Source organism: Ornithorhynchus anatinus, chromosome 13 (genome assembly GCF_004115215.2).
Source record: "Ornithorhynchus anatinus isolate Pmale09 chromosome 13, mOrnAna1.pri.v4, whole genome shotgun sequence".
In the NCBI taxonomy this organism is placed as follows: Eukaryota; Metazoa; Chordata; class Mammalia; order Monotremata; family Ornithorhynchidae; genus Ornithorhynchus; species Ornithorhynchus anatinus.
In genome coordinates, this window is record NC_041740.1 from 31,673,722 (window position 1) to 31,700,893 (window position 27,172).

At 46.0% G+C, this 27,172-nt stretch overlaps 1 protein-coding gene, 1 long non-coding RNA gene and 1 other non-coding gene across 3 annotated transcripts in view; 1 reads left to right on the forward strand and 2 right to left on the reverse strand.

Annotated features, from left to right (window-relative positions):
- Positions 1 to 10,334, reverse strand: part of ELAPOR2 (endosome-lysosome associated apoptosis and autophagy regulator family member 2) — an 83,998-nt gene extending 73,664 nt beyond the window's left edge. Inside the window, exon 1 of the mRNA XM_007656928.4 lies at positions 10,208 to 10,334. The gene's annotated coding sequence lies outside the window, so the exon portion shown is untranslated. The remainder of the gene's footprint in view (positions 1 to 10,207) is intronic.
- On the forward strand, positions 6,218 to 6,355 carry LOC114816350. Its single transcript, XR_003764113.1, has one exon. It is a non-coding gene; the product is annotated as a small nucleolar RNA SNORA7 (small nucleolar RNA).
- An 11,863-nt stretch (positions 10,335 to 22,197) lies between the features above and the next one.
- On the reverse strand, positions 22,198 to 26,217 carry LOC120638783. The gene is made up of 3 exons (XR_005660725.1): positions 26,028 to 26,217; positions 23,296 to 23,471; positions 22,198 to 23,156 (listed from the first exon to the last, which is right to left on the reverse strand). It is a non-coding gene; the product is annotated as an uncharacterized LOC120638783 (long non-coding RNA).
- Positions 26,218 to 27,172: the final 955 nt, after the last annotated feature.

The window sequence follows — 27,172 nt, forward strand, 5'->3', positions numbered from 1 at the left end:
TACATTTGTATCTATAAGTATGCGGACATTGTTCCACTTCCGAGAAATTGTCCCAAGTAACACGGTTCACCTTGATAAGATCTTTCTGGCATTGACTGTCTTATGTTGATTTTAGCACATACCCATTGCGGCATTGCTTGAGGGAAGAACCTCAGAACGCTACCTTGTACGTACACAGGAGTGATTGAGAAAGACAAAGTCATGCCAGTCAAGAAAAAGAACTAGAAAGTTAGTTGCCTTTCCCACCAAAGGGATAGTTAACAACCATAGCCTAATGGCTACAGCATGGGCCTGGGAGTCAGAAGGACCTGTGTGCTAATCCCAGCCCCACCACTTGTCTACTGTGTGACCTTGGGGCAAATCACTTCGATTCTCTGTACTTCAGTTACCACATCTGTAAAATGGGGATTAGGAGAGTGAGACCATGGGGGACCGGGACAGTGTCCAACCTGATTACCTTGTCTCTACTCCAGGATTTAGAACAGTGCTTGGCACACAGTAAGCCCCTAACAAATGCCATTTAAAAAAGGCCTAATGGAAAGAGCACAATACTGGGAGCAGAAGAACTGAGTTCTAATCCTAGCTCTACCACATGTCTGCTATGTGGTCTGGGGCAAATCATTTGCCTTCTCCATGCTCAGTTTCCTCATCTGCAAAATGGCAATTTCACAGTTGTACTCCCTTCCCCTCACCCTGTGAGTCCCAGGTAGGACTCTCCATTTTTCTACCTCACCATTAAGCACAGTGCCTGGCACATGGTAAGGGCTGAACCAAAACCTACAACTATTAGCATGATTTGACACTGCATTTCCAGAGCACACACCCAGCCCCTGCCTCTGCCTCCAGTTTTCTCTCCAAGGAGACAGGATCATAGGAGTCCTGAGACTGAAAGCATTCTTCAGACCCCACTGTATGAGATTATTGCAGGGTCAAACTGACCTCCCACTACCAAAAAAAAGCACTTGGTCTGATGAAAGCCCAAAAACAACTGAACCAAGTAAACCCTATCAGGAGGCTGGCATCAGAACTACAGAAAAGATTGATTGGGTCAGTTTCACCATACTACCTGGCAGGGCAACTTTTTTCCCTACCTGGTGAGTTTGGGCACAAAGCCAAGAAGGATAAACAGGTCCCAAAAGGAAGAGGCTAGGCTTTTCCACAACTGAATCTAGAAACCTATCCTTCCACCCAGCCCCACTCTGGGGCCAGTGGAAGAGAGCTTGGTCCTAGGAATCAAGAGCTCTGGGGACTAAGCCCAGCTTCGCCAGAAGGGAATGGCTGTTCCATCAGCGGGCAAGGTTTCTGACTGAGAACCACCTAGGACATTTCACAAGACAGACCAGCCCAACAAGAATGCTGAAAAACAGCTAGCTAATCTGGGCGGTGAAGGCCACACTGGCCTCCAAGGAACCCCCTCCTCAGTTACAGCTCAAAGGGCACAAGCATTGAGAAATTGGTGGAAAGAGCCCAGACCTGTGAGTCAGAAGGACCTGGGTTCTAATCCCAAATCCGCCATGTGTCTGCTGGGTAACCTTGGACAAGTCACTTCAATTCTCTGGGCCTCGGTAACCTCATCTGTAAAATAGGGATTAGGACTGTGAGCCCCTTGTGGGACAGGGATTGTGTCTAATCCAATCATCTTGTATCCACCCCAATGCTTAGAACAGCTCACAGTAAACACTTAAATACCACAATTATTACTGGCACTACACTACAGCCGTTGATCATCAAGGGGTCCAGCATGTAAAATAAACCTAGGGGGGCAGTCTGCAATGAGCTGCAGCCCTCCCCTCTTACTCACTCGATGCCCTCCAGGACCTGGCTGGAGCACATCCAGTGGGAGAGATAGAGTGTGCAAACCACCCATGATAGCTTCACTGATTCCTTTGCCCAGGTCCTTAATTCCAAAGCAGCAGGTCCATGCCTCCTCCATCGTGCTCAGCAGAACATGTCACTGTGGACTCTGAACTCTCTATAGGTCAGGAATGTGTCTGTTATATTGCTATACTGTACTCTCCCAAGAACTTAGTACAGTGCTCTGCGCACAGTAAGCACTCAATAAATATGATTGACTGATCACTGTAGACTGTAAGCCTGCTATGGGCAGAGAACATGTCCGCCACGGTGTACTCACCCAAGCGATTAGTACTGAGCTCCGCACATAGTAAGCATGATCTTCAGCCTGAAAATGGGGCTGGCAGAAAGTATTTCTCCCGCAACTTAGCCTACTAAACAGTCGCAATGGGTGAATCAAAAATCCACCTTGCTCCAGAGTGGAATGCTATTGCTAAAATACAGTTTACTCTCCTGCTTGGTGGCGACCCTGAGAAGCAGGTTTCTGGCCACTTCCAGGTTACACAGAGAGCAGCAGCGTGATGGGGGCTGGACAAGAGGCAAATAACAAATGCCCACACACTCAGTCCATTTACTATCTTGGGGCCTGAATAATCCACCACCTGAACAACCCAACTTCTATCAGTTAGATTTGATGGGGCAGAAGGGAGAGGATCAGTTCTCCGATCCAGAGGATGCAGAAAGTGGAGGCTTTTTACTAAACTGCTATTAAACCAGAGTCAAACCAATTAGCACTTCTGGATTAGGAATTGGTGTATCACTTGGCTCCATAACTGGAGACCTAAATTCAGAGGGATTTTTTTTTAAGTAAGAATATGCAATTGGTTCTGTGGTTTCCAATAATCTCCTAAAAATACATACATCTCTCTGATGAATTGCTCAGTGACAGCATGTTAAAAATACGCTTAAATCACTGAGGCCCATACTAACCATGAACTGCTTTTTTATTTTAAACTATCTCCCTGGTATACCTTGGCACTTGGTATCAATAATCATAAGACTCCTTAATACAGAAGGCTCCAATAAATCTGCATCTTAAATGATCAAGTATTCTAACTTCTGAATTTAGAAAGTTGCATTAAACACAGAGGACATTTTTGCTTACTGTTGGTAAGAATTTGGTAAATTCAAATATTTGTAAATTTATCTCAGCAGCCTCTGAGCAAATTATCATCCAATAGGACTACATTCTCTCTTACGCAAACTCCCACTTTAAAAATAAGGGGTACAAAAACAATGAATATGTATAAACTGTAAAAGATACACATAGTGGCCTCGTCAACATAGGGCAGAAACAACTATATAGGTATGGCCTTGCACACTAATGGAATTAGAATCTATCCCATCATCTCCAACCAAATTATGTCTATGCTGGTCCAAACACTTGCCACAGCCTGTATGGACTCTTGCATCAGCCTCTTTGCTGATCTTCCCCTTGTCTCTTTCCCCAACTACCCCCTTCCCTTTCTGGTTCATACTTCATTCTACTGCCCAGATCATTTTTCTACAACATTCTACTCTTGTCTCCCCACTCCTGAAAATTCTCCAATTGTTGCCATTCCTCTCTGCGTCAAGCAGAAACTCTTGACCATCAGCTTTAAGACTCTCAGTCATCTCTCTCCATCCCACTTAGCCCTCACTCTCCTCCTGCTGCAATCTAGTCTGAACATTTTGCTCTTCTAATGCCAACCTCTCAATGTGCCTCGCTCTCGTCTCTCCCACCACTGACTTCTTGCTCAGTGTGCTCCCTCCTTCCTGGAATTCTCCCTTCCCAACTGGCTGACCATTACTCTTCAAATTCTCAAAGCACTAAAGTCACATCTATTAGTAATAACAACAACAACATCTGTTGAGCACTTACTATATGTCAACCACTAAATCAAGTCTCACAAGGGGCTCATAACCTAAACAGGAGGGAGAACAGGTATTGAGTCCCTATTTTGCAGATGAGGAAACAGACATAGAGAAGTTAAGTGACTCCTCACAGTCACGGAGCAGGCAAGTGGCGAAGCCAGGACTAAAACCCAGGTCAGCCTTCCTGATTAACCTCTCATCTTCCACCACTTTTTCCCACTACTGTATCACTGATGCATTTGAGTTCTCACCTCCTAATCACTTACCCTACACCTCCCCTTCCCTACAACATTCATACATATACCCCAAAACTCTGTAACAGCCCTTTACCTGAAATTTATTTCAGAGCCTGTCTCCCCCACTAGATGACAAAATCCTTGAAGGCAGGGATTATGCCTATTACCTCTATTGTATTCCTCCCAAGGACTTAGTACAGTGCTCAGCACAAAGTAAGAGCTCAATAAATAGCACTGACATCCTCACAATGGAATGAAGGGAGTTTCTCCCATATTTAGGAAGCCAATTATGACTTTACCAAACAATAGCAAGGCCTAAAGCCTAGAGACTTAAAAGATAATGTGCTGTAAACTCTCAAACAGCCATTTAATCTTAACCCATCTGCAGGAAATACTAAGAACACTAATGAGTTAATGTTTGCAAAGCTCTGAGATCCTGGCTGTTAAGAGCTGCCTATTGTAATTAGACACCATTACTTAGGTGTCATGGTCAAAGATAAAAGATAATGAACTGCTGAAGCCGGGTGCCAGGCAATTCTGCACAGATATCTCAAAGACCCACTGATAATTTTCCTCTTGAAGCCCTAATGTAACATTTCCTTTTGGGCCCCTTCCCTGCTCCAACCCAGAAAATTTAACCCTTTCACAATGACTCCCTTTCCCCGCCATCCAAACTGCTCCAATTGTCAGAACTCGCCTCAACTACTGCATCAGCCTCCTTACTGACCTTCCTGCTTCCAGCCTCTCCCCATTCCAGTACATATTTCACTCTGTTGCCCGGATCATTTTTCAAGAAAAGTCATTCTGCACACATTTCTCCATTCTTTAAAAACCTCCAAAGGTTATCTATCTCCATATCAAACAGAACTCCTCCTCATCGGCTTTAAGGCACTCAACCAGCTCTCTCTATCCTTGCTCCTCTCCAACTACAACCCAGCCCACACCCTTAGCTCCTCTAACATCAATATACCATGCCTGGCTCTCGTCTCTCTCGCCGTTACTCCTTGCTCACACCCTTCCTCTTGCATGGAACTCCTTCCCCCTTCATATCCAACAGACCACCACGCACCTCAACTTCAAAACTCATATGTCCCTCAGAAAACTTTCCTTTTCATCACCCCACCCTATTCTCCCTCACCTATACATGTGGGCCTGTACTTCCTCAGTGCTTTGCTACTCACTCCTCCCTGACCCACTCTATTGCTTCCTTTCTCTATAGTTCATTTTAATGTCTGTTTCCCCCACTAGACTGTAAGCTCCTTGAAGGGAGAGATCGTGTCTACCAACTCTGTTGTATTGCAGCTCCCCAAGCACTTAGCACAGCGCTCTCCACCCAGTAAACTCCCAATAAATACCACTGATTGCCTGCTTCTTCCTTTGAACCAGTCAGTAGGGTCCATTCAACATTGCTGGTTTGTTCTCATTAGCTAGTAGCCATTTTTCTCCCAGATGATACTGTTTAGGCTTAAAATAATGAAACAAAGAAAAATGTCTCCCTTATTTTCCCTAGCTCTCCCTTCCTTTGAAACCTACAGATCTCTCTAAAAAAGAAGATATGGCCTTGTGGAACAATATAACTGCCACACTCCGCTTCACATGCCTTAGCTAAGCTGCTTCATCCAGTACTAAAAACATTTTTCAAGGTCACAGACAGGAGATACTTTGACAAATAGAGACACACGCGATGCCACATGCATTAGACCAAGCATACTGTATCTCAGATCATATATGTGCCATTTTGCTGAAATGCGCTGAGTTTAGCGGAGCATTTGTCCAAGGGCACCCTTGACCCCAGAAGCTGTGATTCCCCCTCCGAAGGTCCTCTGGAAACAGGAATCGCATCTGAGTGGCAGTAGCCTGGACACTGACAATAAAACTACCAGACACAAAGAAACCGGATGCTCTAACCGCACCAGGCAAGGGGAGAGGCCGGCTAGGAACTAAACATCTGGCCGTCCTAATCACAGATGGTAGACAAAGCGGTGTTGAATCCTTTCCACACACCCTGCCCAAATAGGAACCCAGCAGTCACTCTTTGGTTAAAAACAGGAACTGAGCAGCTCAGGTCTTTGACAGACATCTCCTCTAAAAAGAACAGCCATGTGAGAGAACTGGTCCCTCGAAGTGTAACCTCTTCCTTCATCCTGGTCTGTTCTGTCCCAACTACAGATGTGCTATCGTGTTACTGCCTGCCTTACCCACACCCTTGGGAAACCAGGATAACCTCAATTCTCAGAACTTGAAAACAAATTCTCCTTTCCCAATCCCCTTGACAGCTCTCAGGGTCGCACCTGGAGAGTTTCCAATATTCTACCAGTCTCAACTACCGGAGGGAGAGTCAAGCAGAGACATATCCATTCCATTCCTTGGTTGGGCAGAAGCTAGCAAGTGGAAGACAATCTGCTACAAGTCAAAACTCACCTGTGCTGGGCAGCAGCAACATGGGAGAGAGTCAAGGGAGGAGACTCAGGTTTATTGCGTGGAAAGAGGAAGGAGGTAAACTGCTTCCATATTTTTACCAAGAAAACTCTATGGATACACTACCAAAATGATGCAGATGGAGGTGAGGCGTTCTGAGAGAGATGTGTCCATGGCGTCGCTATGGGTTGGACACGACTCAACAGCATAAGACAACAACAAATCCCCTTGAGGTAAGTGGCAGATGATATGTAAGAGCTGTTTCCTCACAATCTTTAAGTAACTGACACTGCCATCACCTTTTATGGGCAGAAAAAGGGAGACTTAGCCCTAGAATCTGAGGAGCAAGTGTGAAGAGGCTTTTAGTAAATCAAAAAGGTAGCCCTCTCTTGTAGTCAGCAAAGGTAATGACTGAACCCCAGTCATTCACACCCAGCTACCGGTTTCAATTTTTCCCAGATTTCAACTGTCCATTGGTTTCTCCAATGCAGAAGTGGTTCACACCTAGAAAGCTGCCCTAATTCATCAACCGTGAAACAGTTCCTACAGGATTATTTTCCCAACGCCTGACCTTTTTACTCCATTTAATTTCAGTCCATTTTACTCGACAGACACCTCATTAACTTGGACTGATGCCAAGTGGGAAAGAAAAGAAGAGTAATACTTTGAAACACATCATATCGTCCAACTGCAAATCCTGATAATACAGCTTTATTCAAGAGTACGGACTCTCCCATTTAAGAAATTATTTATAACGAAAACCCAGTCTGACCCCAAAAGACCCTGCCCCCCTTCCCTGTCCCGGCCCCTCTTTAGCCAGACTTTCTCTCTTCCTCATCCATCCTGATGGCTCCAACCTCTTATTCCCTGCCCATCTTTCTTCTCTCATCCTATTGATGATAATGATATTTACCCCTGTTGCCCCAGTTGTCCCAGTTCCTCCTTCTGCCCACCCCAGGGCCCAGCCTTCCCAGCCAATCATAGTCCAGGAGCAAATTCTAAACCTAACAGAGCATTCCTTGTTGAATCAAGCAGTGGCACACATCATCAGCATCAGCATCGTAACATCCATAATAATAATGGTATATGTTAAGCACTTACTATGAGTCAAACACAGTTCTAAACACTAGGGTAGACATAAGTTAATTAGGTCAGTTGCAGTCCCTGTCCCACAGGGGACTGGCACTCTAAATAGAAGGGAGAGCAGTCACTGGATCCCCATTTTACAGATGAGGAAACAGGCACAGAGAATTTAAATGACTTGCCCAAGGGCAGACAAAGGGCCACGATTAGAAGCCAGGTCCTCTGGCCCCAAGGCCGCCCGCATGGGCTTCTCTAGGAAAAGAGGCTAGCTACAGAAGTTTGTGCTTAGGTAGGGGAGCAGTGTGGCTTAGTGGAAAGAGCACAGGCTTGGGAGACAGAGGATGTGGGTTCTAATCCTAGGCTCTGCCACTTGTCTACTGTGTGACCTTGGTCAAGCCCCTTCCCTTCTCTGTGCCTCAGTAACCTCATCTGTAAAATGGGGATGAAGACTGTGAGCCCCACATGGGACAACCTGATTACCTTGTATCTACCCCAGCGCTTAAAACAGTGTCTGGCACACAGTAAGTGCTTAACAAATACTATAATCATTATTTACCAAAGCTCAATACAGTGACTTGCATGTAGTAAGCACTTAAATACCATAATTTTTTTATTATTATTATTAATGAGGTCCATAGGAGATGAAGATAAGTGTGGCCCATAACGAGTGGAGGACCTGGAGTGGTCTATCCTGCTGCCCACCAAAAGCCCCCTCCCCCCCTACTCCCCTTCCTGCAGTCCCAGGGGCTCTGCCTTGTACCTCTGCTTTTCATAAAAAGCAGGAGAGCACACTGTCACCGTTGTGATTAATATTATTGATCAATTCAAATTAAGTCAGCGGCTTGCCACGTTCCCTCAGCCGAAGCACAACTGCATCCTGGCAGACAACACTTTTATTTTCCCTTGAATCCGGTTCACCCCGTAGGCGGCTTCAGTGGATGACTCCATCAAAAGTACACCAGGGACGAAGACGGAACCAAGGATTTTCAGAACAAGGTACCTCCTTAACCCCAACCTGGGTAGAGTGTGAGGAGAGAAGGGGCACCGGCCTCAGATCTGGTCTTGTTACCCTGACAGATCGGCTGCCTTATCAGCTCTTTCTTTCCAAATGAACTGACCTGTTTCCGTATTTCCCTACAAGCCCTCTCAATAATCCTCTCCGGGATCGCCTCCCTAAATGGGTCTTCACTTCTGACCTCATCTTTCCTTCCGTTCCAATGGACACAGTCTGTAAAGCCAGCCCTAGGGGTAGATAAACAGTGCAAGTGGCCAACAGGGCCCCACGGCACATTGTGGGCAATGGAGTTTGGTTCTGACAGCAGCAGGAGGCAGCGACTGTCTCTCTCTCTCTCTCTCTCACAACCATAATTCATCCTTCGCAGCAGCAGTAAACCAACAATGTAGGCTCACGCTACAAAAAGACCTCATTGGCAACTGCTCCGGCCAGGTGATTTAGCATCTCCAAATGGTCGAGACAGGCTTCTCTCCGCTTCACTGAATTCCTGTAAAGATCCCCTCTCCCCACAGCTCACTCTTCTCCCCTTCCCCATCTTTACCGCCTGCCTTTGCCAGGGCAACACTAATCCCAACAGATCCGCCGACGGGGGCCTTGGGACCAGAGGACAACGCGGGGTGGACAGTGCGGCTCCCACTTGCATGGGAAGGGAGACGTGTCCGGTGGCCGGGAAAATCCCATGCCTCGGGGTATCCCCCGTCCCTTCCCTGCCTTTAAACCCCGAGCTGGGGACAAGGGCGAGCTCAATGAAAGCCTCCCCCACTCCCCAGGCCAAAAAAAAAAAACCAACCCAACAAAAAAAAACCATAAACACCCCATTGCTATCCCAGCAAAGTTGCCCCCAACCGCGGGAAGCCGGCATCTCAGGGATGGATGGATGGGGAGGGAAGGAGGAAGGGCTGTTTGATGGAGGAGGGAGAGATGGAGGGGAAGGGATGGACGGAGGGGGAAAGGGAGGGATGGAAGGAGGGGAGGGGGAAAGGAGGGGAACTGTGAGCCTGTCATTGGGCAGGGATGCTCTCTCTCTGTTGCCGAATTGTCCATTCCAAGCGCGTAGTAGAGTGCTCTGCCCAAAGTCAGCGCTCAATAAATACTACTGAATGAAGGAATGGATGGGGAGGGAAGTAGGAAGGGCTGTTGGATGGAGTGGGGGGAAGGGAGGGATGGAAGGAGGGGAGGGGGAAAGGAGGGGAACTGTGAGCCCGTCATTGGGCAGGGATGGTCTCTCTCTGTTGCCGAATTGTTCATTCCAAGCGCGTAGTAGAGTGCTCTGCACACAGTAAGCGTTCAATAAATACTACTGAATGAAGGAATGGATGGAGAGGGAAGGAAGAAGGGCTGTTGGATGGAGGGGGAAAGGGAGGGATGGAAGAAGGGGAACTGTGAGCAGGGGTGGTCTCTGTTGCCGAATTGTTCATTCCAAGCGCTTAGTACAGTGTTCTGCACAGAGTCAGCGCTCAATAAATACTACCGAATGAAGGAATGGATGGGGAGGGAAGGAGGAAGGGCTGTTGGATGGAGGAGGGAGGGGGAACGGGAGGGATGGAAGGAGGGGAACTGTGAGCCCGTCATTGGGCAGGGATGGTCTCTGTTGCCGAACTGTGCATTCCAAGCGCTTAGTCCAGTGCTCTGCACAGAGTGAGCGCTCCATAAATACGATTGAACGAAAGGCGAAGAGGGGGAGGGAGGAAAGGTGGACGAATGAGGTCCCGGTCGGATGTGGGCGAGGGGCTAAGGGCACCCTCACCTCCTGGCAGGGAGGCAGCAGCAGCGCGGCAGTGGCGGCGGCGGGGGGTCCGGCTGCCGCGGTCCTGCAGCCCAGCAGCGCCCAGCAGCAGATCCAGGCGGCGGCCCGGGTGGGGCACGGAGACCCGGCCGGCTGCGGGCCGGGGCGGGGGCGAGGGCGGGGGCGGCTGCGGGGAAAGGGAAAGGGAAGGGGCAGGCGAAGGGGAAGGCGAAGGAGAAGGCGAAGGCGAAGGCGAAGGCGAAGGCGAAGGCGAAGGAGAAGGAGAAGGCGAAGGAGAAGGAGAAGGGGGCGGCTGCGGCGGGGCGGCGGGCCCATGGCCCTGCGGGGACGGGCGCTGGCTGCAGCCGGACAGACGGGCGGCTGCCGGCGCCGGCCCGCGCGGCCCGAGGGGGCGGGGCCTGGACCAGGGGGCGGGGTCCGAGTCGGGGGGCGGAGCCTGGGGAGGGGGAGGGGCTGCCCCGTCGGAGGACCCCTCCCACTCCCCGCCCACCTCCCCCCTTCCGGGAGCCGCGGCGCTTCGATTAGGCAGCCGCCCCCGGGACTCGCAGGTCTTGGGTTAATAATGTTCATATTTGTTAAGCGCAGCCGAGCACTGTTCTAAGCGCTGGGGTAGACACAGGGAATCAAGTTGTCCCACCTGGGGCTCACAGTCTTAATCCCCATTTCCAGATGAGGTAACTGAGGCACCGAGAAGTGAAGTGACTTGCCCAAAGTCACACAGCTGACAAAAGGCCCAGCCGGGATTTGAACCCATGACCTCTGACTCCAAAGCCCGTGCTCTTTCCACTGAGCCACGCTGCTTCTCTAGCCACCTCCGCCGCTTGTCATTCATTCCATAGTATTTACTGAGCGTTTACTCTGGGCAGAGCACTGGACTAAGCGCTTGGAATGGATTAGCATTAGAATTAGCAGACCCAATCCTGGCCCATGATGGGCTTTCAGTCTAGTGGGGGATTCAGATCTCTGCTCCCCTGGGGGTAAGTCTCAGACCGCCGGGCCCCCTCTTCCCAGCCGAATCGACCCCAAGCCTGCCAAGCCCGTCAACGGGCGGGGATGGTCTCTCTCTGTTGCCCAGGTGTCCATTCAGATATTAATCGGCAGAACCCAAAACCACCAGGATTTCCCTTTGGGGTACGGAAGTGAGTCCAATTATGCTGAGAGAGTCAGCTTTCATGTGCGAGTCATAGAAGAAAGCTTTAACTTTTCTAAGGGCGCCAGCAGCATTTGCATCTTTCATTTTCGAAACGCCTCAGAACACTTAGCTATCTATAGATACGCTGAGGATGAGTGATCCAGAAAACTCAGTGATCTAGACTTCTGGGAGGGACACCCATGATTGCCTGGTACCTCCAGGACTATGCAGATGGTGGTGTCCTGAAAATGCTCTGTGGTGTCCAAACCCCGCGGGCTGGGCTTAGCATTGGAACCACAGCTTTATAGGGAGGGATTCCACAGAGGACGAGCCAGGAACCAAGTAACTTGCCAAGCAAGGCCTGAGAGCAGTGCCTCATAGACTGAAGGTGCTCAATCCATCAGTCGTATTTGTTATTGTATAGTATTCATTTATTCATGTGCTCATTATTCATTTATTCATTCATTCGATTGGATTTATTGAGCACTTACCGTGTGCAGAGCACCCGTACTAAGCACTTAGGAAAGTACAATACAAAAATAAACAGTGGCATTCCCTGTCCACAGTCAGTTTACAGTCTAGAGAGTGCTTACCATATGTAGAGCACTGAACCAAGCGCTTGGGAGAGCACGATATAACAGAGTTGGTAGACATATTCCCTGCCCACAGTGAGCTCAAGAAATTTTTAAGAAATAATAACCAGGAGAGAAAATGCAGTGTGGAACTCCACATTTCTGAGGAAGTGGTGTTTAAAAGGTGGAAGTTCCACCTTTAAATTACCCCTTCCCTCCTCGTCTCTCACCCTCCAGCATCTACTCTCCCTCACAATATAACTTCTCACAGAAACAGGGGTTTCTTTCACTGGAGTGAAAGGCCACCTGAGGCATTGGGCCACAGCAGGGTCCCAAATATGGCCTTGGAAGGGGCTTTCAAAGTTCATTAAAATCACATCTCATCCAAGACTAAAACATCTGGACTAAGCCTTCATTTCTCCTCCTCCTTCTCCTTTTTACATCACCCTGGCACTTGGATTAGTACCCTTTATTCATCCCACCCTCGGTTCTGCAGCACTTACGTACATATCCGTAATTTATTCTATCTGTCCTCCCCCAGAGACTGTAAATTCCTGGTGGGCAGGGAACGTATCTGCCGTTGAATTGAATTCTGTTGAATTGTACTCTCCAAAGCACTAGTACAGTGCTCTGCATGCAGTAAATGCTCAATACCACTGATTGATTGATTGATAACACCTATGAAATTAAACAGCAACCACCACCCTGTCAGAAAGGAGCCTTTACACTGGTGAATAATTCCAAAGTTCTTTCCCTCTGAACAGCAGACAGTGGTGTTTGTCAAAGCTCTTGTCCTTATAATATCGTGATGGAGGTACAGTTCTCCAAGAAGGCTCTTCCTAGAGCAGATGTGTTTGTAGTCTTTCTCTAATGTTGACATGTATAAGACATGAATAATGAGAATAATCACAAAAGTAGAGACACTAGAAGATAGACTTTGAACTACTGTGTTTCCTTCTGCTTTGTGTTTTTGTCCATTTAAAAAATTTTTAAAACAGTCAGCAAAATTGTTACCATCCCACAGATTCTGCAAATCATTTTAACAACTATTTCATTTTCCAAAAACAGCACAGATGAGGACAAGGGAAGATAAAAGTTCTAGCAGCTAAGTTCTATGTTGGAATCGTTCCTTAGAGAAAGGAAGTGGTAAAGCTGTGGATGAAGAAATGAGCCTTGCTTTTATTTGAGTGCTATATTTATTTATTTACCTGAGATATTCTATTTGAGAATCTAAGGCCCATTAACTAATTGAGCTTCCCAGGAGCATCAGGAAAGTAGCTATTTGACCATCCCTGTTTTATAGATGGTTAAAATGAGGAATTTATGGGTTAAGTGATTTGGCCAAGGACATGGATCTGTTCCAATTCAACCAGAACTTGAGCTAGCAGGAAGGATTTTCATCATCATCATCATCATAATTATATTTCTAAGCACTTACTAAGTGCCAAGCACTGTGCTGAGGTAGTTACAATGCAACCATATTAGACACCGTCATAAATCTGCCCTCCTCCTCTCTATCATTTGCTTTAAGCTGCACAGTTCCTTCTGCCCTAGTATAATTACTGCAAAAAATACTAATCCAGAATCAAATGTTAGTAAAGTCTCAGTTGTGATTTAAAAGTTGGCCTCTTAAATGATGACTAATAGAATTTCTCATCTCCGGTACTGATTCTGGATGTGGCTGCAGTTGCTGTTTGGTAACCCAATTCCTAATTACATTTAAATATACCAGTTGTGCTGTCATCAACTACAAAAGGTTATTTCTCTTTCCAAAGCAGAGAGAACTGCCTTGCTGAACTTGCTGACTAATATATCATTAGTGAAATTCCTACCATGTCTCCTTAGAGAAGAGTGTCTAGAGACTCTCAAGAGTCATTGTGTACTTTCTAACGTTAGCATGCAGGTCTCCAAATGGTCTAGCTACATCCTTTCCCTGTATGGTAGGAGAGGGACTGAAGAGGGACTGAAGAGGGACTGTTAGGTAGGCCTGTAGGGATGGGGTTAGGCCCAGTGGCTTTGTCCATCAGTGGTATTTATTGAGTGCTTACTATGTGCAGAATATTGTACTAAATGCTTGGGAGAGTGCAATACAAAAGAGTAAGTAGGCACATTCTCTGGCCACAAGAATCTTAGGCTTTAAACTTTCCCGGGCCTGTGGCTTTAAGCCTATGTTTCTAGCTTCTGGAAAAAGAGGTGGAATGACGTTGCTGATTGATCAGAAACCTGAACCCCAGATATCTCACAAAATAAGACCATGATTCGGTATCAGGGTCGGGCTCTCACAGTACCTTGCACCAGTCCTTTTATAAAGCATTAGGGCCAAGTGGAAAGAGCACGGGCCTGGGAGTCAGGGGACCTGTGTTCTAATTCCAATTCTACCAATTGCTTGCTGTGTGTGACCTTGGACAAGTTACTTAACTTCTCTGTGCTTCAGTTTCCTCAGCTGTAAAATGGGGACTAAATAACTGTTCTCCCTCCTACTTAGGCTGTGTGGCCCATGTGGGACAGAGACTGTGTCCAATCTAATTAACTTGTATCTATCCCAGCACTTGGAAAAGTGCTTGATACACAGTAAACACTTAACAAATACTATCATGATAATAATAAAGTAGGCAAATAAGCATCTTCCACATAAGGTCCAAGAAAGTCAGGGGACCTGGGTTCTAATGCCGGCTCCACCATTTGTCTGAGGAGTAGTTAGGGGTCTCAGTTTCCTCATCTGTAAAATGGGGGTTCAATATTTGTTCCCCTTCTCTCTTAGACTGTGACCCTCATGTGGGGCAGGGAATGGTCAACCAGATTATCTTGTATCTACCCCAGGATTTAGTAGAGTGTTTGGCACATTGTAAGCACTTAACAACACTTAACAAATACCACAATTGTCATTATTCTAGGAAGCCAGTTGTTCCTCCTCCGAGCTGTTTCTTCGTAACTCCTAGTGGGAGGAATTTAGTCAGGGGAAAATTTACTGGGTCCTGCCAGAACGGCTGCCCTAAAAGAAGCCCATTCTTTGAGGAGACCCAGATTTCTTAGAAATCTGTGCAAATGTCTCTGGATGGACAAAGTTTCTGGAGCAGCTCTGAAATGCCCTGATTTCTGCATTCAGGGCTGGGAGTAGGTTAGCGTTGACATTCCTAATAGGCCTTCTCCAAGAAAATAATTTAGTGATAAAATTATGGAAGAGTGAATAACAGCATTTAATTGTCTGGTATTCCCAAGTTAGAGAAGTTCCTCTAAGATCAATCCTCTTCAAGTGAGAGTTTTGTTGGATAAAATAGCAGTGATTTCAATGCTGATGTGAATCTGTTTGCAGATCCTCACATATTTAAATCTCTGTCTCTGACCTCTCACTCTCTCCACTCTCAAATTACTTCCTCATCATCATCATCATCATCATCAACAATGGTATTTATTGAGCGCTTACCTTGCGCAGAACAGTGTACTAAGCACATGGGGAAATGCAATACATCAGAGTTGGTAGACAAATTTCCTAGCCACAATGAGTTTATTTCTACATTATGTTGGCCCTCTGCCACCTAAAACTGGGCACATCAAACACAAGATTCATGATTTTCTCAAACCTGGTTTCCCCATCACAAGTATAATCTATCTCCCAGTCCGCTAGTTCTCTCCTTTGCCCAACGCATCCACTCTGGGTCAACCTTAATTAATCTCTGAATGGAACATTTCTCCCATTCACCCTTCCCTCTCTATTCCAGTTAGATTGAAAGCACCTCAAGGGCAGAAGCTATGTGTTGACTTTTACTCTCAGTTTCCTAGCACCTACTATACTGTTTTGTACATAGTTGGTGTTCAATAATAATGATGAAGATGATGGTGATGATATTCCCCATGCCGTAACCCAGATGCAGATTTGCCTCTAACCCAGGTGCAGATTTGCCTCTACCCCATTTCAACAGCCCCTCTTTTCTGGCTTCCCTCTCTATTCAGTCTCCTGTCCTCCCCCAGACTACCTCTACCTCTACCTCAAAATCACCTTCCTCCAGTGTTGGTCGGAGCAATGCCTAGCATAGGTGACTTCCTCTAGACTGTAAACTCATTGAGGGCAGGGAATGTGTCCACCAACTCTGTGATTCTGTACTCTCCCAAGTGCTTATAGAGTGCACTGCACACAGTAAATGCTCAATAAATACCACTGATTGATCGATTCAGGAAAAGTTAGCTTAAAGAAAAAATCTGACCTGCTCAGCACACAGTAAGCACTCAATAAACACCTCTTTTGGAATGATTTGCCCCTGAACCTGGGCACTTCTACACATCAGTAGAATGGAGGATTCCAGATTTCAAATCCAGCAGTCCTCCAAGAACCATACTGAAACCATTTACTGGGCTCAGGACTTGCCCCTGTATTAGAGAAGAAAGAGTTTATGAGCCTATTATTTATTAGAGAAGCCAAGAGGCGGGGGCTGAAGTGGTTTGGTTGATGACCAGAGCTACAGGCATAGGAAACCCCTGATCATACAGAACACTGAAATAACGGTTGAGTTATAGAGACCCAAAGTCGCCTCACCCTAAATGGAGAAATCATAGAATCTTCATGCAATGTCAAGCTGGTTGGGTAAATGCAGACAACTTCACAGACAGCTCCACCACAAATACACCACACAGACATCAAGCATTCACCACACACACATGTATATCCACCAACAGAAAGAAGCACCAGTCCTGCCTCCATCAAAGTCATTAAAACCCCTGAGGGCAGGGGTCGGTACTTCTAACTCTATTGTATGCTCTCAAGGACTTAGTTCAGTGCTCTGCACATAGTTGCCGCTCAATAAATACCATTGATGGATAGAGAGATGGACTGAATCGTATCTAGAGAGCTTTGTCTAATCCTGTGTTTTTTCAATAGTCACCCCGGGAAAGAGGAGGAAACAGAGGGTTAAATAATTGCCAAGTTGCGGCTGTGGAAAAAGAATCAATCACCTCAAATTTCATCTTGGACGATACAAATCATTTTGAAGATAAGGGGAATGTTGTAGATGGATTGGTATATGCCGATTTCAGTTCTTCAGGGAAAGTGGAGGCGGCTGGCAATTTAGTATCTAATCTCTTCGCGGATTTAAGACGCCGTATGAATATTAATAAACAAATAGATTAAACACTAGCAAGAAAATAGGCTGTAATGGGTAAAAAATGAGTATAATCAATTCTCGATTATGCGAATCGTGGCCTGGGAAACCTTGAGATTCTTGAAATCTACAAATAATCAAAAACCCTCGTTTTACCGTCAATCTCCTTCCCATCAAACCCTTCGCTAGGATATTAACTAGTAGCCTAACTGAACGGTTTTGGGGTTCAACTCTACTCCTTGGCAGCCTTCGGTTGAGGGGCTAACGACAGGAAAATGACCCCAGAGTGGGTTAGAGGCCTAGGGCCTCTAGGTCTAGGTCTAGAGGTCTAGGGCCACACACCAGGCGTTCTGCCCCTGGATAACTGAAAGCTGAACAGAGTGCAGTACTAGGCCGTAAACAAAGAGCGGCCAGAACCCTGGGGATCTAATGGGGTTGAATTATGTATAACAAGGGGGATCTAGCTCAGGAGTTTGGGCTGCCACCCAGTGGCGACGAGAGAAAACCCAAATCAAGCGAAAAAAGCTAAAGTGGTTGGTGAAAGTCCCCATCCGATCAATAATAATAATAATAATAATGGCATTTGTTAAGCGCTTACTATGTGCAAAGCACTGTTCTAAGCGCTGGGGAGAATACAAGGTGATCAGGTTGTCCCACGTGGGGTTCACAGTCTTAATCCCCATTTTACAGATGGAGTAACTGAGGCACAGAAAAATTAAGTGACTTGCCCAAAGTCACACAGCTGACAAGCGGCGGGGCCGGGATTTGAACCCATGACCTCGGTCTCCCAAGTCCGTGCTCTTTCCACCGAGCCACGCTTTCAGTGGTATTTATTGGGGGCTTTGTGCAGAATGCTGTACTAATCGCTTGGGAGAGTACAGAGTTGATAGTTGGTAGGTACGTCCCCTGCCCACCACGAGCTCACAATCCATAGTTAGAGCTTCCGGGTAGCACATAGTCAGGATCAGCTAGTCCCTTTTCAATGGCCAGACAAGACTAAGGTGAATCACCTGCAGCCAGGAGGGGACTTCAGTAGAGAAGGATTATTCAGGACACTTGTAAAAGGGGGGTGAAGAAGGGTCGTTCCCAGGCTGTTTTATGGGTGCGGTGAATTGGGGCCACTTCTCAAGTCCCACGCCTTTGGGACTACTTGCCCCGACTTCACAGTTACTCACACCCACAGATTGTGGAGGCCACATCCTTGTACCCTGAGATTTTGCTTATACCCTTAGAGTGTTTGTGTGGGCTGCAATTGAAAAAAATCCATCATTACTAGCTCAGGCACTCAGTGAACTCCACACCATATTTTGGAGTTCCCTGACCCTACTGCATTTGCATGCTGGCCCCTGGTCCATGGGCCGCTTCAGACCTACGGAATTCGATGGCAAGAGCCAAGCTGGAAGGAAGCTGGGCTCCTCAAGAACCTCCAGGGATTGCCCATCCACCTCCGCATAATAATAATTATGCTGGTATTTGTTAAGCGCTAACTATGTACCAGGCACTGTGTATACGCCAGGCTACCACAGTCCACCTTCAAAGCATTATTTAGGTCACATCTCCTCCAAGGGGACTTTTCCGATCAAGCCTTCTTTTCCCTGCCTCGCTTTCCTCTCTGTGCCATCTATTCACTTGGATTTGTGACAAATATCCCACCCTCAATCCCACAGCACTTGTGTACATATCTTTAAATTATGTATCATAAATTCTATACTTATATTAATGTCTGTCTCTCCCTCTAGACTGCAAGCTTATTATGGGCAGGGAACATGTCTGCTGATTCTGTTGTATTGTACCCTCCCAAGTGCTTAGTAGAGTGCTCTCTATATGGTGAGCACTCAATAAATATTTTGGATTGACTAATTTCAAAAAAAGACAACCAAATGCCAAAAGAGCATGAGCTTGGGTGTCAGAGGTGCCTGCTTCTCAGTGGGTATGTTGTAGTGAAGAGTGGTCAGGGAGTCTAGCGGGGGGCATGGGTGAAAGGCTGGGCTTTGTGGAGCTAATAGCTTAAAACCCACCATTTAGGGTCTTTTCAGTCCTCATTATTGGTATGTGTTAAGCACTTACTATGTGCCGGGCATTGTATTAAGTGCTGAGATAGATATGAGATAATCAGATTGGACACAGTCCATGTCCCATAAGGGGCTCACAGTTCTTAATCCCCATTTTCTGAAGTATCTGAGGCCCAGGGAAGTGAAATGATTTGTCTGAGGTCACAGAGCAGCTAAGGGGCAGTGTCAGAATTAGAACCCAGATTCTTCTGACTCCCAGGCTCACACTCTATCCACTAGGCTACGCTGCTTCTCATGTATATCAATTCTGTTTTACTGTACTCTCCCAAGAGCTCAGTACAGTGCTCTGCACACAATAAACAATCATTCAATACTATTGACTGATTTCAATTCATCACCAAGACACCTGTCAGATCATCTCCCCCACTCCCCTGCCAGACCACAAAACACCTTTCCCATTTGGTGATGTCATCTGTTGGTAATGTCCTTGCTATAATTCCCCTCCATCTGCACAGTGATCACAGATTGACTGAACAATCGAGCTTGCTCTGCTCTGTCTCCTCCCTTAGTCATTTGTCTTTTCCGTAACTGCAATGGCTTTCTTCTCTTCATCCTTCAAATGCCATTTCCACTTTTACCAAGGTGCTTTTCAAGCCTCGCTAACATATTTATATAGGGAGCCACCTAAACCTGAATGTTTCAAGCCTTGTGCTTTTAAGTTCAGACACTGCTTTAACCAAGATCGTTATCTTCCTTAACTTCAATGCAAAATTTATATGACCAAACAGTGAGAAGTCTCATTTCATATTCATCATCTTTATGTTCCGGCTGTATCTTCAGGCTTAATAACCCATCTCTTCCAGAAATAGTTTTCATTGCATCTCGCTTTAAAATCTACATGATTCCAAAAGCCAGCAGGGAACAATCGCTGGAAAGTCTTTAGAGTAACCCATCCACCCACCCACCACATACGGAGCAGGAGAAATAGACTTCAGGATGACTGAAGTCATATATGAACTAAAACCTGTTTAGCAGGGGAGAATGAACCGATAACTTTTTCCATCTATTTTATCTACCATTGAGCCTCTTAAATCTAAACTTCTGAAACATCCTACATGAAAAAAGCCCCTGGAAAAAATAAAAGAGGAAAGGGGTGGGAGTGATGGCCCCTTTGGACCAGATGTTGGTTATAAGCAAGGCCAATCTAGTTCCGCTCAATTAATCGATGATATTTATTGAGGGCTTACTGTAGGCAGAGCACTTTAGTAAGTCCTCGAGAGAGTACAATAGAGTTGGTAGATACTGTCCCTACTTTCAAGGAGTTTACATCCAGCCCACCCCATTCCAGAGAGACCCCACTAATTCCCCTGATTACAGGTGGAGTATTCATTCAATAGTATTTATTGAGCACTTACTATGTGCAGAGCGCTGTACTAAGCTCTTGGAATTCAAGTAGTGGCAATTGAATAGTGGCAGCAGTGGCAGGAAGGCCTTTACTCTGGGCATTAAACTGGGCACCAGAGAGGCATCAGGATGCTTCTGAGAACGGGAGAAAAACAAGCCAATTTGAGTCTACTTATTGCCCGTTCTCATTGCCATCGTCATCATCTCCATTATCAGCATCGTCATCAATGATATTTACTGAGTGCTTACTGTGTGCAGGGCACCGAGACCTCTTAAGCTAATTTCACCTTGGTTCCCACAGCCAGCAAATCCAGCTTCGATTGGGTTACTCCACCAGTGAATGTGTTTTCGATAATGGTATCTTAAAGCTGCAACAATTCGTACAGGGTCCTTAACACCAATCATTCATCCATTTCACTTGCTAGTATTTATTGAGCATTTACCATGGAACAGGTACTTGGGAGGGTAGCAAGTTGATCCCACAGCGATCCTCGGAAGCTAAGCCTGCTAAATTCTTGGTTAACTAAGATTTTTATTCAACAGAGTTTTCTTGATTCTGTTTACCTTGGATAGCGTAGACAATTTCTACTATGTTAGGGTAGGAGTCAGGAGTCAGAAATGTTCCCTGTCCACAAGGATCTCAAAGTCTAAGTGATGGGATAGATACAAGATAACAGGGTGGACACAGTTCCTTTCCCATTTGAGGCTCACAGTCTAAGAAGGAGGGAGAACAGGTATTTAATTCCTCATGTTAGAAATGAGAAGAGTGCAGCACAGAGAAGTCAAGTGACTTGACTAAAGTTGCAGAACAGGCAAGGGGCAGAGACAGGATTAGAACCCAGGCCCTCTAGCTCCCAGGTCCATGCTCTTTCCACCAGGCAAAGCTGCTTCACCACTTTCCAGCTTCAGTGGGTGATCCCTCATTTAAGCAATGAATAATAATATTCGTTAAGCACCTCCTGAGTATGATTCACCATACTTTGCACTTTAGAAAGTACAACGGAAGCACAAAGCCAATTCCCTTCCCACAAGGCGATTTCACTCCTACAGGACTTAAAAGAACACAGAACACAGCTCTGTGTTGGCTCTTTCAACATCCTGCAAGTCTGAATCTAAGCAGGGTTTCTAAAAACAATGTGATGTAGGGTGAAATGAGCTCTATAGTGAGATAAATCGGACAAGGACAGTATCTAGTTAGCTCAAGTTTCAGCATGTGAAATAGGACCTAGAGGTCTGAAGGGGTTTAAGCAGGTACCTAAAATACTTGGTCAGTATCCTTGGGCAGGGGAAGATCTTGGAGCCCTGGGGTAAATCAACCTTACCAAAGCATACACTAAAGAAAGAAGGGTGGAAATAGCCTTAACTAAATTTCCTTGGACAATCACAAAACTCAGGGACCCAGGGAAAATTGTTTAGGGGAACATTAGTCTGGGATTCTAGCAGGGTTCAAAAATCAGGGCAGAAGAGCAACTTGAGAGGTAAGCTCCTTGTGGGCAGGTAACTTCTTTTTAATGGCATTTATTAAGCACTTACTATTTGCCAAGCACTGTTAAGCACTAGTATACATACAAGATAATCAAATTGGACACAGTCCGTATCCCACATGGGGCTCACAGTCTAAATCTCCATTTTAAAGATGAGAAGTGACTTACCCAAGATCACACAGCAGACAAGAGGCAGAGCTGGAATCAGAACCCAGATCCTTCTGACTCCCAGGCCCCCACTCTATCCACTAAGCCATGCTGCTTCTCATGTATACCAATTCTGTTTTATTGTACTCTCCTAAGAGCTTAGTTAGGTGCTCTGCACACAGTAAACATTCAATCAATACTATTGACTGATTTCAAAAAATCTTCAAGACCGGATAAGCTCCGTCTCGGAAAGCCATCCGTAAGAGGTCCCAGAGCTCTCTGGCCCTGGTGGCTTTCACCCGGTTGGAGTTCCTCCGCTCCTTCAGATGTTTCCACCCCCAGAATCAAATGGGGTGAGGTCAGGAGTAGCCTCACGCTCCTTTGTGGCTTGAGGGAGCCATCTAATTTCATCCCTTTCAGGTTTGAGGATTCCTGCCACTCTGCTCCATTTTCACCCTCTGCTAAACTTAGAACTAAGCCTGGAATGCTGAAAATCACACTGTTCTTTTATGGCATCTGGCAGCTGAGTGACCTCCATTCTGAATTCACCTGAAAAATCTGATTTTGCTTCTCCAGCTGCGTTCTTGTCATTTCTCTCAAGAAGAACTCACACTGTTATAGAAGACCTCCATTCATTCTCTGTCATTTGACATGTCACCGGGAGGGTGATACAATGCACTGGGAGGGCAGAGGGTCCTTTAAAAACTTCTTACACTCAAAAATCACTGAAGTAAATGGAGGCATCTTCGCCTGGTGGTTCTTCCGGTCTATAGTGAGGCGTGCTAAAGTGGCGGGGGTGGGTAAACAGAGAGCAAGTTCGCTGCTCTCCCAAGCTGAGAGGAGCATGTCAACGCAGTGATACTTCATGGGCCACCAGCAGGGGTGAGGACTGTCCTGCTGTCAATGTGTCCAGAATATCAAAACTCTGTAATAGCAGAGAACTGGGGCAAGGCAGGAGTTCACAGTGTGTGGGGCTGGAGAATTTTTTAGGAATTTTATTTCTAACCCAAAATCCTATGCAGGTGACAGGAGGTGGAGTCTTTTTATAGAGGTGCTGCCCTTGGTGGTGTCACAGCTGTGACCTCTTCCGATGTCGACTTCAACCCTGTAGTGAGGAAAGAGAGCAAAAGAGGAAGTGGGTGGGAAGGGAGAAAGAGAAAAAGAGAGAGCGAGTGAGATGATGATGATGATGGAGTTTTCCATCAGGAATGATGAATGAGCCTCACTCCAAAGAATTCACTAACCTGCACAAAAATATTGATTCTCAAGTCTGTGGTGGCAGGGAGCCACACACATTCTCTCAACCCCACCGGCCATCTTCATTCTGGCATACGGAGTGCAACGAGTGAATAGCAGACAGGGGTGCAGCACCTTGCAAAGTACAAATGCAGTCCTCATCCAAGCCAGGAATCAGGGGATCCTAGTGGGAAAAGCACAGGCCTGGGAGTCAGAAGCCTTGGGTTCTATTCCTGGCTCCTCCACTGACCTTGGGCAAGTCACTTAACTTCTCTGTGCCTCAGATTCCTCAAGTGTAAAGTTAGGATTCGGTACTTGTTCTCCCTCCTATTTAGACTGTGAGCCCCATCCTCTAGACTGTAAGCTCACTGTGGTCAGGGAACATGTCTACCAACTGTTATACTGTACTCTCTCAAGAACTTAGTACAATGTTTTACATGCAGTAAACACTCAATAAATATGAATGATTGATGTGGGACAGGGACTGTGTCTGGCCTGATTAGCTTGTATCTACCCCAGCACTTAGAACGGTGTTTGACACATAGAAATCAATTAACAAATCCTATAAAAATAAGGCAGCTAACTAGAGGCAGAACTGGACTAGAACCCAGGCTTCTGACTCCCAGAGCAATGGGAGAGAGAGAGGGAGAGAGGGTCAGAATGAAACAGAGAAAGAAGGGGAGGGAAAGAGAGATAACTGAGAACAGGGCTCAAATCTACTTGCTCTATTGTACTTTCCCAAGCAATCAGTACAATGGTCCGCACACAGTGAGCATTCAATAAATCCCACTGATTGATTGAAATAGAAGAGGGAGAGAAAGACAGCCCACTGAGAACAGAGCAGGCTGGAGACAAGAAAGGAGAGCCTCCCCAGAGACATCTGCCCATCAGTTTTCTGGGAACAAATCAACTGGGCCTCAGCATCATCTAACAGAAGAAATGTGGGAATGTGAGTCAGGAGATATGGTTCCCATTGCTGGTTCTGCCACAGACCAGCTGCATGGACTTGCTGTAACACTTGAATCCTCACCCTTCCCTGTCTTTGAGAGATGTTGGGGGGACACAGTTAAATGAAGGTTATAAAAGTGTTTTGGAAAAATCAAATCACTACACTATAGAATATACAAATTCCAATTATTATTATTATATATATTATTATTTAAGTGTTCTGGCTGATGTCAACAACTTTCTCTTTTGTCTCTCAACAATGGAGCTACTAATAGAATCCTAAACCAATTTCCTTCATCACTGAGAAAAGGGATTTCTTTAAAACAGACAGCATAGCTTGGGTCAGCCTCTGGCCTAAATTATAATACAGCTGAATCAGCGATTCATTTAAAATGGAGTGTTCCATAATTGGGGAGGGTGGGATGGGAAAAACAGGGGTTATATCTGAACACACCTCAGATATAACACACCTCCTACAACATATCCCGGTGCTCTGAACTCCCATCAAACAGATCTTCTCACAAATGGTTATTCGTATGAACAATTTGCAGAGGAGAGTAGCTAGGCGATCAAAATTCACACAGGTAATGGCATTTTTTGACAGAGCCATTTAGTGTCGTGGGGTAGTCTGCGCCGACCATTGTTATCCATTCTGTGGCAATTAAGTTGTCAACTGGGTAAAATCAGAGAGAACTCAAACTATCTTGCACCGCTGAACACTGCACTCGGAGAACTGAGGAATAGGCCTTGAGCGAAGAAGGTTCTCAACATTTGGGTCTTCTCTAAACCCAATCCCGACAATCATTAGATTATCAGTCAGCTCCCTGATAGTGGGAATCACTTGTATGTCATGAGGTAGACCAGTACTATAGTGTTCCTACAATATCAATCAATCAATGGTATTTACTGAGCATTTACTGTGTGCAGAGCACTGTTCTAGGCAATTTGGAGAGTTTAATATAACAGAGCTGGTACAGTCTACCCACGTAGACGTGGGTAGAAAATGTTTTACCAAAATACTCACTTGGTCCCTGAAGACCGCAGGAAGTACAAGGCAATGGCCTACTGGGCCATGGGGCTACAGTCCAGTATCAGCTGGGGTCACTCAGGTCATCAATGGGTCCTTCATGTAGAAAACCCAGGCATGAACTTCCAAATATGCTGCATCCCTGCCCTTCTATCCACTCATTGCCCTCCTGGTCCCAGGGAAAACAAGACCGGCAGGTATGAGAGAGCCTCATGGGCGCTGTGCTCAAACCATCATCACCATCAGTAATTACTTGGTGGCCATTTTGGTCCCAAAGTCTCAAGACCAAATCCTTCTAGATGGGTGACTCCATCACGGTCTCCCAAAGACTTAATACAGTGCTCTGCCCACAGCAGGTGCTCAGTAAATATTATTAATGGATCTCTGAGGGAGATAAGGCTTTTTGTGTGCTTTCATTGAGTTCTTGGCTACTCCTATATGATTTAGCCCTCATTCTTTAAGCCACTCAACCTGCGGTCCTCCAGGGAACTGCCCTCTCTGATTGTAATTTTGGGATTACTTCACTGCTTAAGGAAACAGCGTGGCCTAGAGGAAAGAGCACTGGCCTGGGAGTCAGAGGACCTGGGTTCTATTCCCGGCTCCGCCACCTCCCTGCTGAGTGACCTTGAGCAAGGGAAAAAGAAGAAAAAGAGGAGGAGGAAGAGGAAGAGGAAGAAGAGTGGGAGGAGGAGGAGGAGGGAGAAGATGAAGAGGAGGAGGAGAAAGAGAATGAGGACACAGGAAATGAGGCTGTGTCAGCCTTACCTAGCATAAGGTGAGCTGTATAAATCCAGCAACTCAGCATTTAATCTTCTGTGAATCCATTCCAAAGGAGCCCATGTTTGCACAGCCTTGTCTCAGTACTCCCATTAATAAAAATATCATGAGCAGAGAAGTAATTCAGAACTACTGGACCTGGAAATACATGTGATATCCTATATTACATATGTGTGATATCATATAGGAGAAGTAGTGTGGCTTAGCAGAAAGAGCATGGGCTTGGGAGTCAAAGGACCTGGGTTCTAATCCTGGCTTCACCACTTGTCTGTTGTGTGACCTTGGGCAAGTCATTTAACCTCTCTGTGCCTCAGTTCCCTTATCTGTAAAATGGGGATTAAGACTGTGAGCCCCACATGGGACAACCTGATGACCTTAGTATCTAACCCAGCACTTAGAACAGTGCTTGGCACATAGTAAGCACTTAACAAATACCATCATTATTATTTTATCATATGCATTATGCCAGGCATGCAGCATTACACAAAGGTGGCCCAACCTTTTGAGTAAATGGGCTGAGTTTGCCCCAGTCTAGAGTGTTTCTCTGAGGTACCTCTTCACCCCCTTCTTGCTCCAGAGCCTCTGTGTTCCTTTCCCAGATCCCTCTAAACTTGGGTGCTCCTTTTGAATGATGAATTTTGGCCGTAGGAGCCACGGGGACGGAAGCTGAGTAGTGAATATCAAGATATACTACATAAAAGCATTTGATGCCCTATCTACTGGACTGGAGACAGACTAGCTGAAAACTGGAGGGTCTAATACAAAGCCGGACCGACCACTTTATAGACTTGGGACTTAGGACAGTGACAAACATTTCAACCAGTGCTATGCACATAGTAAGCGCTCAATAAATGCAATTGATTGAAATCAGTTCTGGAACCTCCAGACTCCTCTGATAGGTAAATCTTTCAAGTGTGAGATGGGAGTCCCAGAAGAAATTCTTCCCATTGTCTCCCCTGCTTGGCAGAAGGTTTGACTGTTTTCTGTACCCAAATGAGTGGGTGAGGACCTCTGTCTCTCTCTGCCTGAGGAGGAGATTGACTAGATTTACTAGAACTGACTAGTAAAACTATAATCAATAATACATTAACCAACCACTTGAAATACCTATTGTCAGCACAAAAGGTCCTTTT